At 33.6% G+C, this 13,827-nt stretch overlaps 1 protein-coding gene across 2 annotated transcripts in view; it reads left to right on the top strand.

The window, feature by feature from the left end:
* Positions 1 to 8,650: 8,650 nt before the first annotated feature.
* Positions 8,651 to 13,827, top strand: part of LOC113050613 (lipoma-preferred partner homolog) — a 167,298-nt gene continuing 162,121 nt past the window's right edge. Inside the window, exon 1 of one of the 2 annotated variants that reach the window (XM_026213779.1) lies at positions 8,651 to 8,815. The gene's annotated coding sequence lies outside the window, so the exon portion shown is untranslated. The remainder of the gene's footprint in view (positions 8,816 to 13,827) is intronic. The other variant, XM_026213777.1, reaches the window with a different exon arrangement.

Raw genomic sequence — 13,827 nt, 5'->3', positions numbered from 1 at the left:
ACACAGACACACACACACACACATACATATATATATATATATATATATATATATATATATATATATATATATATAAACAAGTATATAATATATATAAAGTGAAATTGTTTTTCTTATATTATGAACTACTTTATCTTAGATGACTCACAAATCTAATAAACTGAGAATGCAATAAATTATTGAAATAGACTGGATTTTGCCTGTAGTTTAAAGTCTTGAAAGTCATACAGTATTTAGACATTTGATCTGTTGTATTGCCAGTGAACTTTATTCTAATTTGCCCTCTGTCCGAACGAGGCAAACAAATAACAAAATTCGGCACTTTTCATGCCCAGAAATGGATTTGATAAAGGTCCTGACTTTGCACGATAAATGCAACTTTCTTTGCCATGCTTGAGAAAATATAACTCTCTTAGTGTCTCTAAAGCAAACACCAGTTCTTCTGTTCTGTGCTTCGAATCAAAAGCCACGGCCGCAGGCTTGTATCTGCTTCTGCTATCCTGATGAATATTTACATGCTTAAACACTCAAATTAGAGTTCATTATCTTGTGTAATCTTGGGTTTAGTTCTACATGTGCAGTTGTTTGATTAGTTGCTTGAGGATATGGGTTTTGTGCATGGTTTGTGGGCCTTCTACCTTTTCTCACACTTGCCTTTTGATGCTAATGTTTGGCAAACGATAGGCCTGTTGTGTTCGACTTAGCATATCTATTTGAATTGAAAGGATGTTTTATTTATTTATTTTAAGTTGTGTGATCCAGCCTCTTAATCCAATTTAGCAGCAGTTTGCTGAAAATATGCGCATCGTCTTGTGGTAACATGCTTTCGTACCGGACATATTGTAATAAATAATTTAAGAACAACACTGGATTTAGTTGAATGAGCACCTGCACATTAACCGGTTTAGCTTCGCCGTAACAGTGGGATTTTTACATTATTAAAGAGAAAATACAGCACGGCCGCCTTTGTCATTCTTGACATTTCCTGAAACCATCTTTGCTATTTGACAGCATTAAAGATGTACGAGAGGCCTACGAATCCACTCGAAGTATTTTATCTTTCCTCGAGGACTGAAATCTTGTGTGCGGCTTTGAGTTTGCGAGCTTTAAAAGGTAAAGTAGGTTTATTCTGTTTCTGTCCCGGTCAGCCTGCTGCGAAGCAGGTCACTGTCACGTTGACATTCTAAAACATGCTCTCTCTTTCCTCCACAGCTGCTTGAGGTTTATCTCATGCAACAGAGGAAGTGGTGCGGGAAGAAGAGTGCGTCGGTCCTAACGTTTTGTGTGTACAACAGGATATCCGACGCTGGGAGCGTTAGCCTCATGTCGAGAGGTGATATAAAAGATAGTCGTTTGTATTCTTAAGAAGTACAGAAACAGTTTTTGTATTTGTGTTTTTTTTTTTCCTTTGTCTTCTTCTCTTTCAGCACACCTGCTCTCTTTCACCGTATCACCCTAGTCCTCTTTTTGGAGTGCAGACGTCTCATTTCAGCTTGTTGCATGTAGTAATATGGCTCAAAAAAGCAAAACATTGCTTATCCGGAACTCGTCCCTTCTTATACTTGTAGATATTTTGTGTACTTAAAGTGTTGGATTTATTCGTAGGCAAAAACATTAATTGCCAGTTGACTGACAGCTGGAAAACACAGGGATTTCATGCTGGGGCAAAGGTAATTGTTTTCAGATTTGTTTTAGAGTGTCTTTTTTGATCAAATCTGTGAGAGAGCGAGTGAGAGAGAAGGAAAGAAGAAGGAGAGAGAGCCAGACACTACTCATGGGGCCCATTAGGAAATTGCCAGTAAGCAAAGTTGCAAATAAGCTGTCACACTGTACAAATGAGATTACCTTTTCAGTGTGCCCTGGAACCTGCACACGGGGGGATGCAGAACTAGTCACGGCAAAACAACGCACAATCGTCTGATTTATCTCAGCGCTTGATCTTCCGGTGGTGTTCTTTCTCCCACTGTTTTTCATGCATGGTGTGCAAAAACAGTTTACAAAGTGCTTGCAGCACAAGTTAATCAGTTGTAGCAAGCTCTGAAGCGAGTCGTCATAGTGTTTCAAGTCAGGGATTTCACTTATAGTCATCAGTGCTCATTTTATATGCATACAGAGAGACTTAGTTGCATATTTCTGTCTAAATCGTTTATATTTACTGCTCCTGGTTTTCGCCTTTTGATCAGCTTGCTGATGAATTAATGTTTTCATTTGTTGACGAGATATACATTTATTTAAATTAATATATTTTTCAAAGGTTTACATTAAAACCTTTTTACAGTGTCTTTCTCTATCTCCCTTTCTCTCTCTCTCTGTTTAGTTATAAAGTAAAAAAAAAAGAAGAAATAAATAAAAATTGAGGTTTGTTTTTCAATAAAATATTTCAGCCTTTCTACTTCCAAATTTCATACAATTACTTGTAAATTTACTAGCCATTTCTGAGTGAAAACTGTTTCTACACCTATTTTTGTTCACTATATATATCTGTTAAGGTAAGAATGAGTTTTAACAGCACCTTTCAGTTAGCCATATAAATGTATTCATTTATTAGTTTAGCAGCCACTATTTATATTTAATTGGCTTGAATGAGAATTATTGAAAATAATGAGAGTAATACAAGCAGAAACAATTAAATGCATTTTATTGTTCTTACATGAATGTGACCTTGAACTTGTTCACCGCAGGTTTGCTAATGCAAGTCATAATTTTCACTTGGATGCTAGTTATGTTCACTACAGAAACATAGCTGTCTGTCAAATACTGTGAAATAACTCCATATCATGAACTAAAGTGTGAATATTTATGAGTCACTATGATGAAGAGATAGATACGAGCCCTAAGTAACAGCGCTTTCACTATTTAAAAGCAAGAAATATCAGGCCGCTAGTGTCTTTGCCTGACAATATTTCTAATCATAAGTCTCATTCCAATTATGAGAATTAATAATGTTCTTTTTTGGTAACAATGGGATGCCAAAATAGAAATTTAGTTGAATTCCCTGAATTTACAGTATGAGTATCTGGGGTATATCTTGACTCAAATTTTGTAGTGTGGTATAAGTCTGTTTTCATTCTACCGAAACACCATTTCTTTAGACAACCAAGAGACCCTCATTAAATTCATGTCAAATGCTGTCATACCCACAAAACCCCTCTAGTTGCACTAGACCTATCTTACAGCTTGATCTTGTTTATATTTTGTAGGACTCAAAATGACTACATTTAAACTATTCTGGTGAACATCTGAATGAACCATGCTATTCAGATGACGATGAGGTTTATCTCATACTGTTACCTCTAGAGTGTACAGACACCACTGTCATCATCATTCAAAGCTATTTTGGTACATTCCCTAGCACGCAGAAATAAAAATGCAGAACCAGAGCACCGCTATGATATTTGCATTGACAGCTGAACATGCAAACGTTCAGATTTGAATGCGAACTGCAGTATGTGGTTGAGTGTTGGCGGGTGTTGAAGGGCGCAGGCCGCGTCTGAGAGAGTCAAGCGTCCCGTTGAGTGAAGTGTGAAAGAAGATTAGACTAAACAGATCATAGTCTTATCTGTGAGGTGTATTACTGAATTACTGTTACGTCCACATGTCTGGATTAGTATTATTTCTAGCTGATGAGTGCGTGAACAGGCTGCTCTCCCTCAATGCATTGACAATTTTGTCCCATTGGCCATCTTATAGGTTTTCCAGAGCAAGTTTAAAAAGTTGCAATAAATAAAGAAAAGATATTATTTAAAAAAAAAAAAGACAGAAAAAAAATTACTGACCCCAAATTACTGACCAGTAGTGTATGTTGTTATTACAAAAAAATTTATATTTTAAAACATAGCTTCTTTTTTTTTATTAATTTATTTTTTTTACTTTTTATTCATCAAAGTATCCTAAAAAAGTATCACATGTTCTGAAAAAATATTAAGCAGCAGAACTGTTTCCAACTTTGATAATGAATCATCATATTAGAAAGACTTCTAAAGGATCATGTGACAATGATCCTAAAAATTCAGCTTTGCACCACAGAAATAAATGATAATTTAAAGTATAATAAATGTAAAAACAATTATTTTAAATTGTAATAATATATCCCAATATTACATTTTTTTTCTGTATTTTTGATCAAATAAATGCAGGCTTGATGAGCAGAAGAAACTTCTTTCAAAAACAGTAAAAATAGTAATGTTTCCAAAATTTTGGTCTGTACTGTATATATATATATATATATATATATATATATATATATATATATATATATATACATATATATATATATATATACATATATATATATATATATATATATATACATATATATATATATATATATATATATATATATATATATATATATATATATATATATATATATATATATATATATATACATATATATATATTTCAGCAGATGGAAGCATGAAGTGCTCCAAAATCTCCTGATAGCTAGCTGTATTGACCCTGCCCTTGATAAAACACAGTGGACCAACACCAGCAGCTGACATGGCACCCCAGACCATCGCTGACTGTGGATACTTGACACTGGACTTAATTAGTTACTAGAGTTAACTAGATGATTCAGATGATTAGGCTAATAGCTCGTTTAGAGAACCTTTTCATGATATGCTAATTTTTGGGGTTTTCATGAGCTGTATGCCAAAATCATCAGTATTAAAACAATAAAATACCTGAAATATTTCAGTTGGTCAGTTGGCAATGAATCTAAAATATATGAGTTAATAAGTTTAATAAGTAATTTTTTTTGTTTTTAAATTTTTATTATTACATTATGGAAAATAATAACCTTTTATCACAATATGCTAATTTTTTGAGAAGGACCTGTAGTAAAACAGTAATATTGTGAAATAATTTATAATTGAAAATAAAAGTTTGGCTTTATTTACATGATGACAAAGCTAAATTTTCGGTACAATTACTCCAGTCTTCTGTGTCATAGGATTTTTCAGAAATCATAATATACTAATTTGGTGCTCAAAAAATATTCATATCAATTTTTGAAAATAGCTATTTTAAACATTTTTGTTTATATAAACGTAGTGTATGATGGTGACGTTAATATATACTGTAACAAAAATGGCTCAAATATAAATGTTCAACTTAATTTTAAGTGACCACAATGCACAAATTTTTCACAATATGCTAATTTTTTGAGAAGGACCTGTGTGTATATATATATATATATATGCTTAAAATGGTTATGCTTAAAATGTTTATTTACCCAAATTCAAACAAGCTCAACCTACCGCATGATGCCTGAAAACAAACCGCATTGGCTTTTGTGGAAGCTCAGGTGTGCTTGCATACCATGTGTTACATAAAACGTAATATTTAAATGTATAAAATAATTATTATATATAATTTTTAAAACGTCTATGTGTGTAGATTTGGAACCTCATTATTTTGTAACTCTAGGTAAGTATTTAATTTCTGTTACTTGTCATTGCCAGTTGAAAGCTTTTTTTTTTTTTTTTTTAGCACAGTAGCGTCATTCAGATTGACCAATCAGAACTAAGCTTTTCAAATTGGCTTTGCAGGTAAGTGTCCAATCACACGACTGTATGTTTTTGAGATGGTAAAATGTTTTTCACAGAAATCATCCCAGTTTTGCTTAATTTTATTTTCCTGACTAGAAAAAAACCGGGTCAGCTCCCAGCTCCTTAATGACTTAAATAGGTACTTAAAAGGTGCATCGCTAACACTTTAGAATATGTAACAGCAAGAATTGTTTGTGGATGTGGATGAGGAATGCTAAAGTTATATGATGTAACGTGACACTGACACATACTAGCTAGTTATATATCAACTATATGCACTGGGTATATGATTGCTTAAAGTTTAGGTAGTGGCATTTGTCTGTCATACAACAACTATAAAAACATTGTCCAATTGGCAGAAAGAATAATTTGTTGTCATTAATATATATATTTTTTTTTATTAAGATGAATTTGTTGTTTTTTCCTTAACAATTTGTAATTGTAACAATTGTAATGAAGTAAATGTTAAATATAAATGAGTATTTTGATGTTTTCAAATCAGCTGCTGTTGCAATACAAGGCTAATTGAAATCAGGTTAAAAGAGTTCTAATGCATTCTAATGCACTAAATTCTAATGCATTTTTATGAAATTATAATACATATGATTTTCAAAAACACCACTCAAAACCACTGATTAATTATTTTTCCTTTCACGGACCCTGTGTTGAAGCAGTTTTCAAAGACCTCAGTGTCTGAATTGTGAGCCCTCAGATGCAGAAAATGCAGTCGTACTCAAAGAAGAGTGATCATCCACTTTAGGATGACAATTGTGACATTTGGAATGTTCTGTTTCTTTCTTTGGTTTAGTAATTTGCATGCTTTGTAGAAAAAAAGAAGGATTCTTTTCACTTTGTTTTTCAGGAACTTTTTTTTATGTGTGTGTGTGTACATAAAATTGCATTTTTATTCAGTGATGGAATATTCATAGTGTTCTTTCCAGTCATATAGGTATGAAGTAATCCTGTAATAGCATTTCACTAATCTTTATTTACATTTATTAGAATTTATTACAATTATTTTAGGTTTTAATTATTAAGAGTTTGTATATGCTTCTGTACTTTTTAAATATACTCATGAATTTATTGTTAGTAAGTTAAACAAGATATAGTACATTAAAGTTTTCTAAATGTGAAAGTGTGTGTACATGTATGTCATGCTCATTTAATGATTTGTTTGTACTTTTTAAAATACCATTTTAGAATGCTGAAAAATAGCTTTTAACAAACTAACAGTCTGCTGGTAATGCATAATGAGCTGAAATGCTATTGAAAATGTACTAGAAGTAAATTCATTTTGAAGCTTAAAATATATTCTAACTACTTCAAGCGCATTTTAAATAATGTGAAGTACAATTAAATTACTAAAATATACTTTAAGTTGTTCAGTTTTAATACAGCTAAATATATAAAAATTTATAGCAATTATCTTTAAATTAATCTTAAGCATATACCATAAATAGAACTTAACATACTTAAAGTTGTTCCAAAATATCACGTTTATTACATTTACATTTAGTCATTTAGCAGACTTTTTTTTATCCAAAGCAACTTTCAAAAGAGGACAATGGAAGCAATCAAAAACAACAAAAGAGCAATGATATATAAGTGCTATAATAAGTCTCAGTTAGTTTAAACGCAGTACATGTAGTAAGGTCTTTTAAATAATATAATAAATAAAATAAAAAAAGAATAGAAAAAGAATAGAGCAAGCTAGTGTTTGATGTATTTATTTATTTTTTATATAAATGTATAATAAATGAAAACAAAATAGATAGAATACAAAAAGATTAGAAAGGCAGATTTTTTTTTTTTTTTTTTGAAGAATTGAATTACAATAGTGAGTGCTAAAGTTAGAGGATCAAATAAAGATGGAAGAGATGTGTTTTAAGCCGATTCTTGAAGATGGCTAAGGACTCAGCTGCTCGGATTGAGTTGGGGAGGTCATTCCACCAGGAGGGAACATTTAATTTTTAAAGTCTGAAAAAGTGACTTTGTGGTACTTTGGAATGGCACAATCAAGTGACGTTCACTTGCAGAATGCAAGCTTCTAGAGGAAACAAGTCTGAAGTAATAAATTTAGGTAAATGGGTGCAGAGCCAGTGGTTGTTTTGTAGGCAAACATCAATGCCTTGAATTTTATACGAGCAGCTATTGGTAGCCAGTGCAAATTGATAAACAGAGGTGTGACGTGTATTCTTTTCAGCTCATTAAAAATGAATTTTGGATTTTTAATGCATCGGACAGTTTTAGATATGTGGTCTGAGAAAGTTCTGATCATCAATCATAATTCCAAGGTTTCTGGCTGTTTTTGAAGGAGTTATGGTTGATGTGCCTAACTTGATGGTGAAATTGTGATGAAACGATGGGTTTGCTGGAACCACAAGCGGTTCTGTCTTGGCAAGGTTGAGTTGTGATGGTCCATCATCCAGCAAGAAATGTCTGTTAGACAAGCTGAGTTGCGAGCAGCTACTGTCGGATCATCAGGATGGAATGAGAGCTAGAGTTGAGTGTCATCAGCATAGCAGTGGTATGAAAAGCCATGTTTGTGAATGACAGAACCTAATGATGCCATGTAGACAGAGAAGAGAAGTGGTCCAAGAACTGAGCCCTGAGGCACCCCAGTAGTTAGATGTTGCGACTTGGACACCTCACCTCTCCAAGATACTTTGAAGGACCTATCTGATAGGTAAGACTCAAACCACTGGAGTGCACTTATAGTATAATTAAAATATAAGTGCATTTATATTAGTACAACTCATTATTATTCTATTTCAATACTGTGTTCAACATAAACATATCAAATTACTGCGACAGAAAATACATTTATGTAATTGGACTTGTCAATCAAAATCTTAAGTTTATAGGAAGCTCTTGAAACATATATATGACTGATTGAATCAAATTAAGCATTTAATTATATTATTTGTAGCAAAATGTAACATTGATGCCTTAAATTTATAGATTGCAGCAGACACAAAGAGGACAATATCCAGGCCTTAATAAATGGTCATCCAACATATGATAAATAATAACCCAATTCTTACACAGTTTGCACAATAAGATAAATACAGCCGTTATGAGGAAGAGATATTGCACGAGTGCTGGCTGAGACTGCCATACATGGGCAAATTTCTGTGTGTAAGTGTGTGTGCTGGAGGTTGGAATTTCGCCCTCTGACGTCACTGCCTGTACTCTCCCAGATTTGGGAAAAGAAGTTTCACTTTAAGTGGGGATTTGAAACTCTGTGATTCTTAGAAAGCAAGGTAAGAGAACTATTCACGCTTGCGATGGGCGGCTCCACGCGCTGAAACGCCGATCAGAGGCCCAAGTTAACGCAGCCGTGTTTCTGCGCTCGAGCTCTTCGGCTCAAATTATATTTGACAACTATATGTTCTTCTGTGAGAGATTCGTTGAAATGGAGGGCGTGGGATTGCTAGAAATGAGGGGGGCGAACTTTGTTTCGTGTATTTACCCCGCAGCCGAAACATTGGAGCGGACATATAGAAGGTGTCGGCGTACTTTGAACACGATCAATAGATACTTGTTGTCTATGAACCAAATATGATCGTGCTGTTATTCCGACAACATGCTTGCGCTGTTGTGTTTCTTTTTAAGAATGCGGAAGTAAATAGGCTGGAGGGTCTGTGTACTGGAGGAGCATCATAGTGCTTACAGACGTGGCTTCTGCTTACAAGAGCGACAGATACGAAATATTAGTGCTGGCCATGTGTTTTGATTGCCTTGTTATTTCAAATAGCATTGTGCTGCTTTACATCTTATAACGGAGTTCAGTGATTCAGTTTGTGTACTCGCTTAACGGTTAATACAGGGAATGCATGATTGTTACATTGACTTGGAGTGTGTTAAATTGAAAGGCAGATGAAAAAGTTGTGGGAGGTAAATGTTTTGCATTATGCAAATACTTTTATCTAAAGCAATTTACAGAACATTCATTCATTCATTCATTCATTCTGGTAGTGTTGACAGAGCAGAGTGTAAACTTTACTTGTGTAAAAGGTGTGTGTGTGTGTGTGTATATATGTATATATATATATATATATATATATATATATATATATATATATATATATATATATATATATATATATACTCTTCAATCAAACTCTTACCTTTGTTCAGGTCATTATATATTTTACATTATATACATATGTTTAAATAGATAATAAAGTGCTGAGAACCGGTGATTTTTAAAGGTAGTAAGTGATAATGCATTTTTTCTACAAAATATAGAGAAAAAACAAATGAAATGCAATGGAGCACATGGCAGATTTATGTTGTTATATTTACATATATCTGATATGTGTTTTTTTTTCCATGTCTCAAGAATTTAAAATATGTATTTTATACTCATATTTGCATTATCGAAATTTAATTTGAGTATAGGCTGAAACAGAAATGCACTTGATGGTTAAAGCATCATTCTGGATGATTTCTGGATGATTTAGATTGCATCTACTTCTAAAGCACAATGTGGAGGTGGTTAAGATGAGTATTGACAGTTTTTAGACTGTCTTGTGGCTCGAAGTTGAATATGCAATTAATTGTGAGTTGTGAGATTTATAGTTAACTACAGTGATAATATGGTTGTTTTTTTGTGGGTTTAATCGCTGAAATGGAATGTGTTTCTATTTACTATTGAAACTAAATGCAGTTTTGATTTTTGTTATGATTTATCTTTCGGTAAAGTATGAATCCAATGCTATATTCCAAGCATTTGGTCAAATATAGAAGACTGTTCTCTATTGTGTGTACAGATAAAAATAAGAACACAATTTATCTCTCCTAAAAGACATTTTCTTGTCAGAAAGAGGCAAATATCTCCATTTCAACCAAAATGTCTAGAATACAGACATTGTTCATCTTAAAAGTAGCTAAGCGCTAAATTATTTATCTGTTTCCTAACAAAGACGACATTCAGAATTCTGCTTTGATATGAATCTCTAATCAATAACATCAAGGCCTCCCAGCCATCAAACTGAATATCTCTGCCACCCCCCACCCCTGGCCTCCCCCAAAAAAGTTTTAACTACATCTCACCCAACAGCAGGAATTAAAAAAGAGGACATGTCTGACAGGCTAGTGATGCTTAAAGTTAAAAGATGAATCCTGTCTTTGAGTCTAGTCTTCCATGCTCACTCTTTTGACTGTCGTTTTGCCATTAGTGCAGACTTTCTATGAATATTGACTCTGTGCCGTATTACTGTAGGTTACTGCTGGATCAAAAAGGGTTGTGCCTCTTTCTGTTGCTATGGAGACTCTGTGATCAGGTGCTGTCTGGAACAAGTTTGACTACTGAAAGTTATAAATACGCCAAAAACAACTGTAGTGAGCATATCTGGGCAACAGTTAATACACCTTTTTTAAAGGGACTAATAATTTTAATAGCTAATATTTAGGAGAAGAACCACTCTGCTTTATGATCGAAAGACAATTATAATGTTACAAAAGTCTTGTAATTAAAATACTGTTTATTTGAGCTTTCTATTAATCAAAGAATCCTGAAATAAATGTATAATGGGTTTCACAAACATATATTTAAAAGTTTCTTAAGCACAAAATCAGCATATTAGAATGATTTCTGAAGAATGTGGACTGTAAGCAATGGCTGCTGACAATTCAGCTTTGCTTATGTCAAAATTCTGTTTGCTTATGTTTATTATTATTATTATTATTATAATTATTATTTAACTGGCATCATTCAATATTGGATATTTGATGTTCATTTTTGTTTCCATTTAGATAACCACTTCTGTAATTTAGAATTTACTTCTATTTAATATAGAATTACACAATTGAATATTTTTTAGCAAATTTCAAAATGATTATGCAGCTGTAATACTTTCAATTATAATGTTGTGATTCCTTATTTTACCTTTAGCATTTAAAAGTATTTTGTTTTATTATAAAAAAAAAAATCATAGACTTTACTTGTGGCATTGAAGCATTTATCTTATATTTTCTATTCACAAAATAGATATTTACCTATACAATTTGAATATCAGCCATTTATGAGTTATTTGTCATTACTGGCTTATCGGTATCAGCCAGAATTTTAATAATGACGCATCCCTTATTCTTTTGAAACTATTTTTATTTGTAGAGCACAAATAAATGAAATAACTAGCCATGTTTTGTCTGAAAAAACAGCTACAAAATTGTAACTATTGTACAAAAGCAATATCCCAAACCTACATTTCAGCACACCTGTGATTATCTTCAGCCTTGTGCCTACAGCTGATTAAGATTTGATTTCGCTCCATCTGAAACTCATGTCCGTTGAATTTGCTCAATTAACAAGCTTTGAACAAAGCTGTGATTTGCAATGCGTTTCAGTCTTGGATGACAAATTCAGTAGACTGATAAAACAGCTGCACCTCTTCTCAATTTTTCACTGTTGCACTCCCAATTTCCAAGAGTTAGTGAGGATGGATCTGTGTAGTTTAAGTACACAGGGAACAGGCATGCAGGATGAGCGGAGGATGAATGGGTGTACAGTGAGCATACACTGTCCTTAGGATGTGGTGTGGAACAGGCTCCGGACCGGATTTCTCACTGCACTCATTGACAGCAGTATAAGGAACGCTGCCCGACTTAAGTTCAACTGCACTGTGACTTTGATCTTCCTCACATCTCCTTCAAGTGCTCGCAAAAAGAAAGACAGATTGCCACATTAGCATACAAGGCTAAGAAGACACCTGCAGCTGTAAAAAGTTACTACGGCTGGACAGGCCTTCTGGATTTATGTGGATTAAATGCCTTTCCTCTCGTCCTAGTTTTGATTTATGAACGTTTTCACACTTTAGTTTTCTAGAACCTTCAACTTTCCTATGGCAAATAAGAATATATTGCCTGTTTCTGCCTTTTTGTAGTCTATGTCAAATACCAGCTCCTCTTAATCATGGCTTGCAGGTATTGCCTTGACTTTAGGCAAGGGTTTTGTCTGAAATTGCGTACTGTTTGAATAGTACTACATTTGGATTTGAATTTACTCCTCGACCGTTAAAAAAGTATGTTCTATATAGTATGAATATGGGTAGTATGAATGCAATTCAGATATGCTACATTCGCTATGTTGTTACTGTCACATGACCTTCCAGCGTCAGTTGTGTCACTTCACTGCCATCCTCTCCTGTGGCCTTATGGGATAGTCAAGTGTCCATTGAATGTGCACATCAGAATCCAATTGGAAGAAGGAGGTCATCGGGGTATTTTTTGCCTACTGTTTTTCTAATTCTGTTACTCTCCTCACATAATTTTTTCATCTACTATATAGTAGGGAAGTTATGTGAATTCAGACGCAGCAAATGTGTTTATTTATACGCATTCTGCCAATTATGTCATTGTCTCAGAATGGCTCAATTGTAGGGATGTCACGATGCACGGCGAGCCAGTTGAAAATTGACACAAATATACAATGATTCAAATAAAAATTGGATGGTATTTTCTTTTCATCTTACTTCTGTATAATGCATAAAGTAGTGTTCATAAGCACAGAGCTGCTTTGTTAACAGCAGTATTGCTGTATCGCTGTTGTCCCATAAGTGCCACCTGCTGTCAGATAGTGAATTTGCACCAAAGAAGCATTAGCATTCCACTAGAAGGCAAGCTTGCAACCTTTAGCCAAAAACGGGTAACGGTTAATGCTAACACTTCTGGTTTGCAGTATGTGGGAAAGGAGACCAGAGGCACTGATCTATAATAGAGAACTGGATTGGTCATGACGTCATAAAAGTGAAGCTGCCGAGCCGGCATATTGGTATTCCCTAGTATTTCCAAATCTATAGGAAATCATACAAATTTAATGAGAAACCATCACCCAACGAGGCTGCATTTTTATATCTCAAGTATATCTGTACATTCTTCTAACGCAAACCTTTTGAGCTTCTAAATGGTAATTTGTTTAATGTTTGGAATTTCCCTTGCGTATTAAAAAGTAACGTGTCCTATACATTACTGTAGCAAATATCTAATGAATGTGATGTACATCAGACGGACAAAAATCCACAACATTTGCAAATGACAAAGTGCTCATGAAATCTGAATAAAGATTTATAGGCCTACGCTTTGAGTTATGAGTATGAGTTAATTCACCTTGTACGTTCACGGTTTATGTAATTATGTTATTATCTTCTGGCTGTTGTGATTCATCCATCTTATTGTTTTAGATTTTTTTTTATTTTTTTTTTTATGTATCTTGGAAAGACAGTTTCAAATTTGCTAATTATTAAGATCTTGTATTAGTCATCAAATAGTA

Source organism: Carassius auratus, chromosome 31 (assembly GCF_003368295.1).
Source record: "Carassius auratus strain Wakin chromosome 31, ASM336829v1, whole genome shotgun sequence".
Lineage (NCBI taxonomy): Eukaryota > Metazoa > Chordata > Actinopteri > Cypriniformes > Cyprinidae > Carassius > Carassius auratus.
The sequence above is the reverse complement of the archived record's forward strand: the minus strand, read 5'-3'. Positions and strand labels throughout refer to the sequence as shown.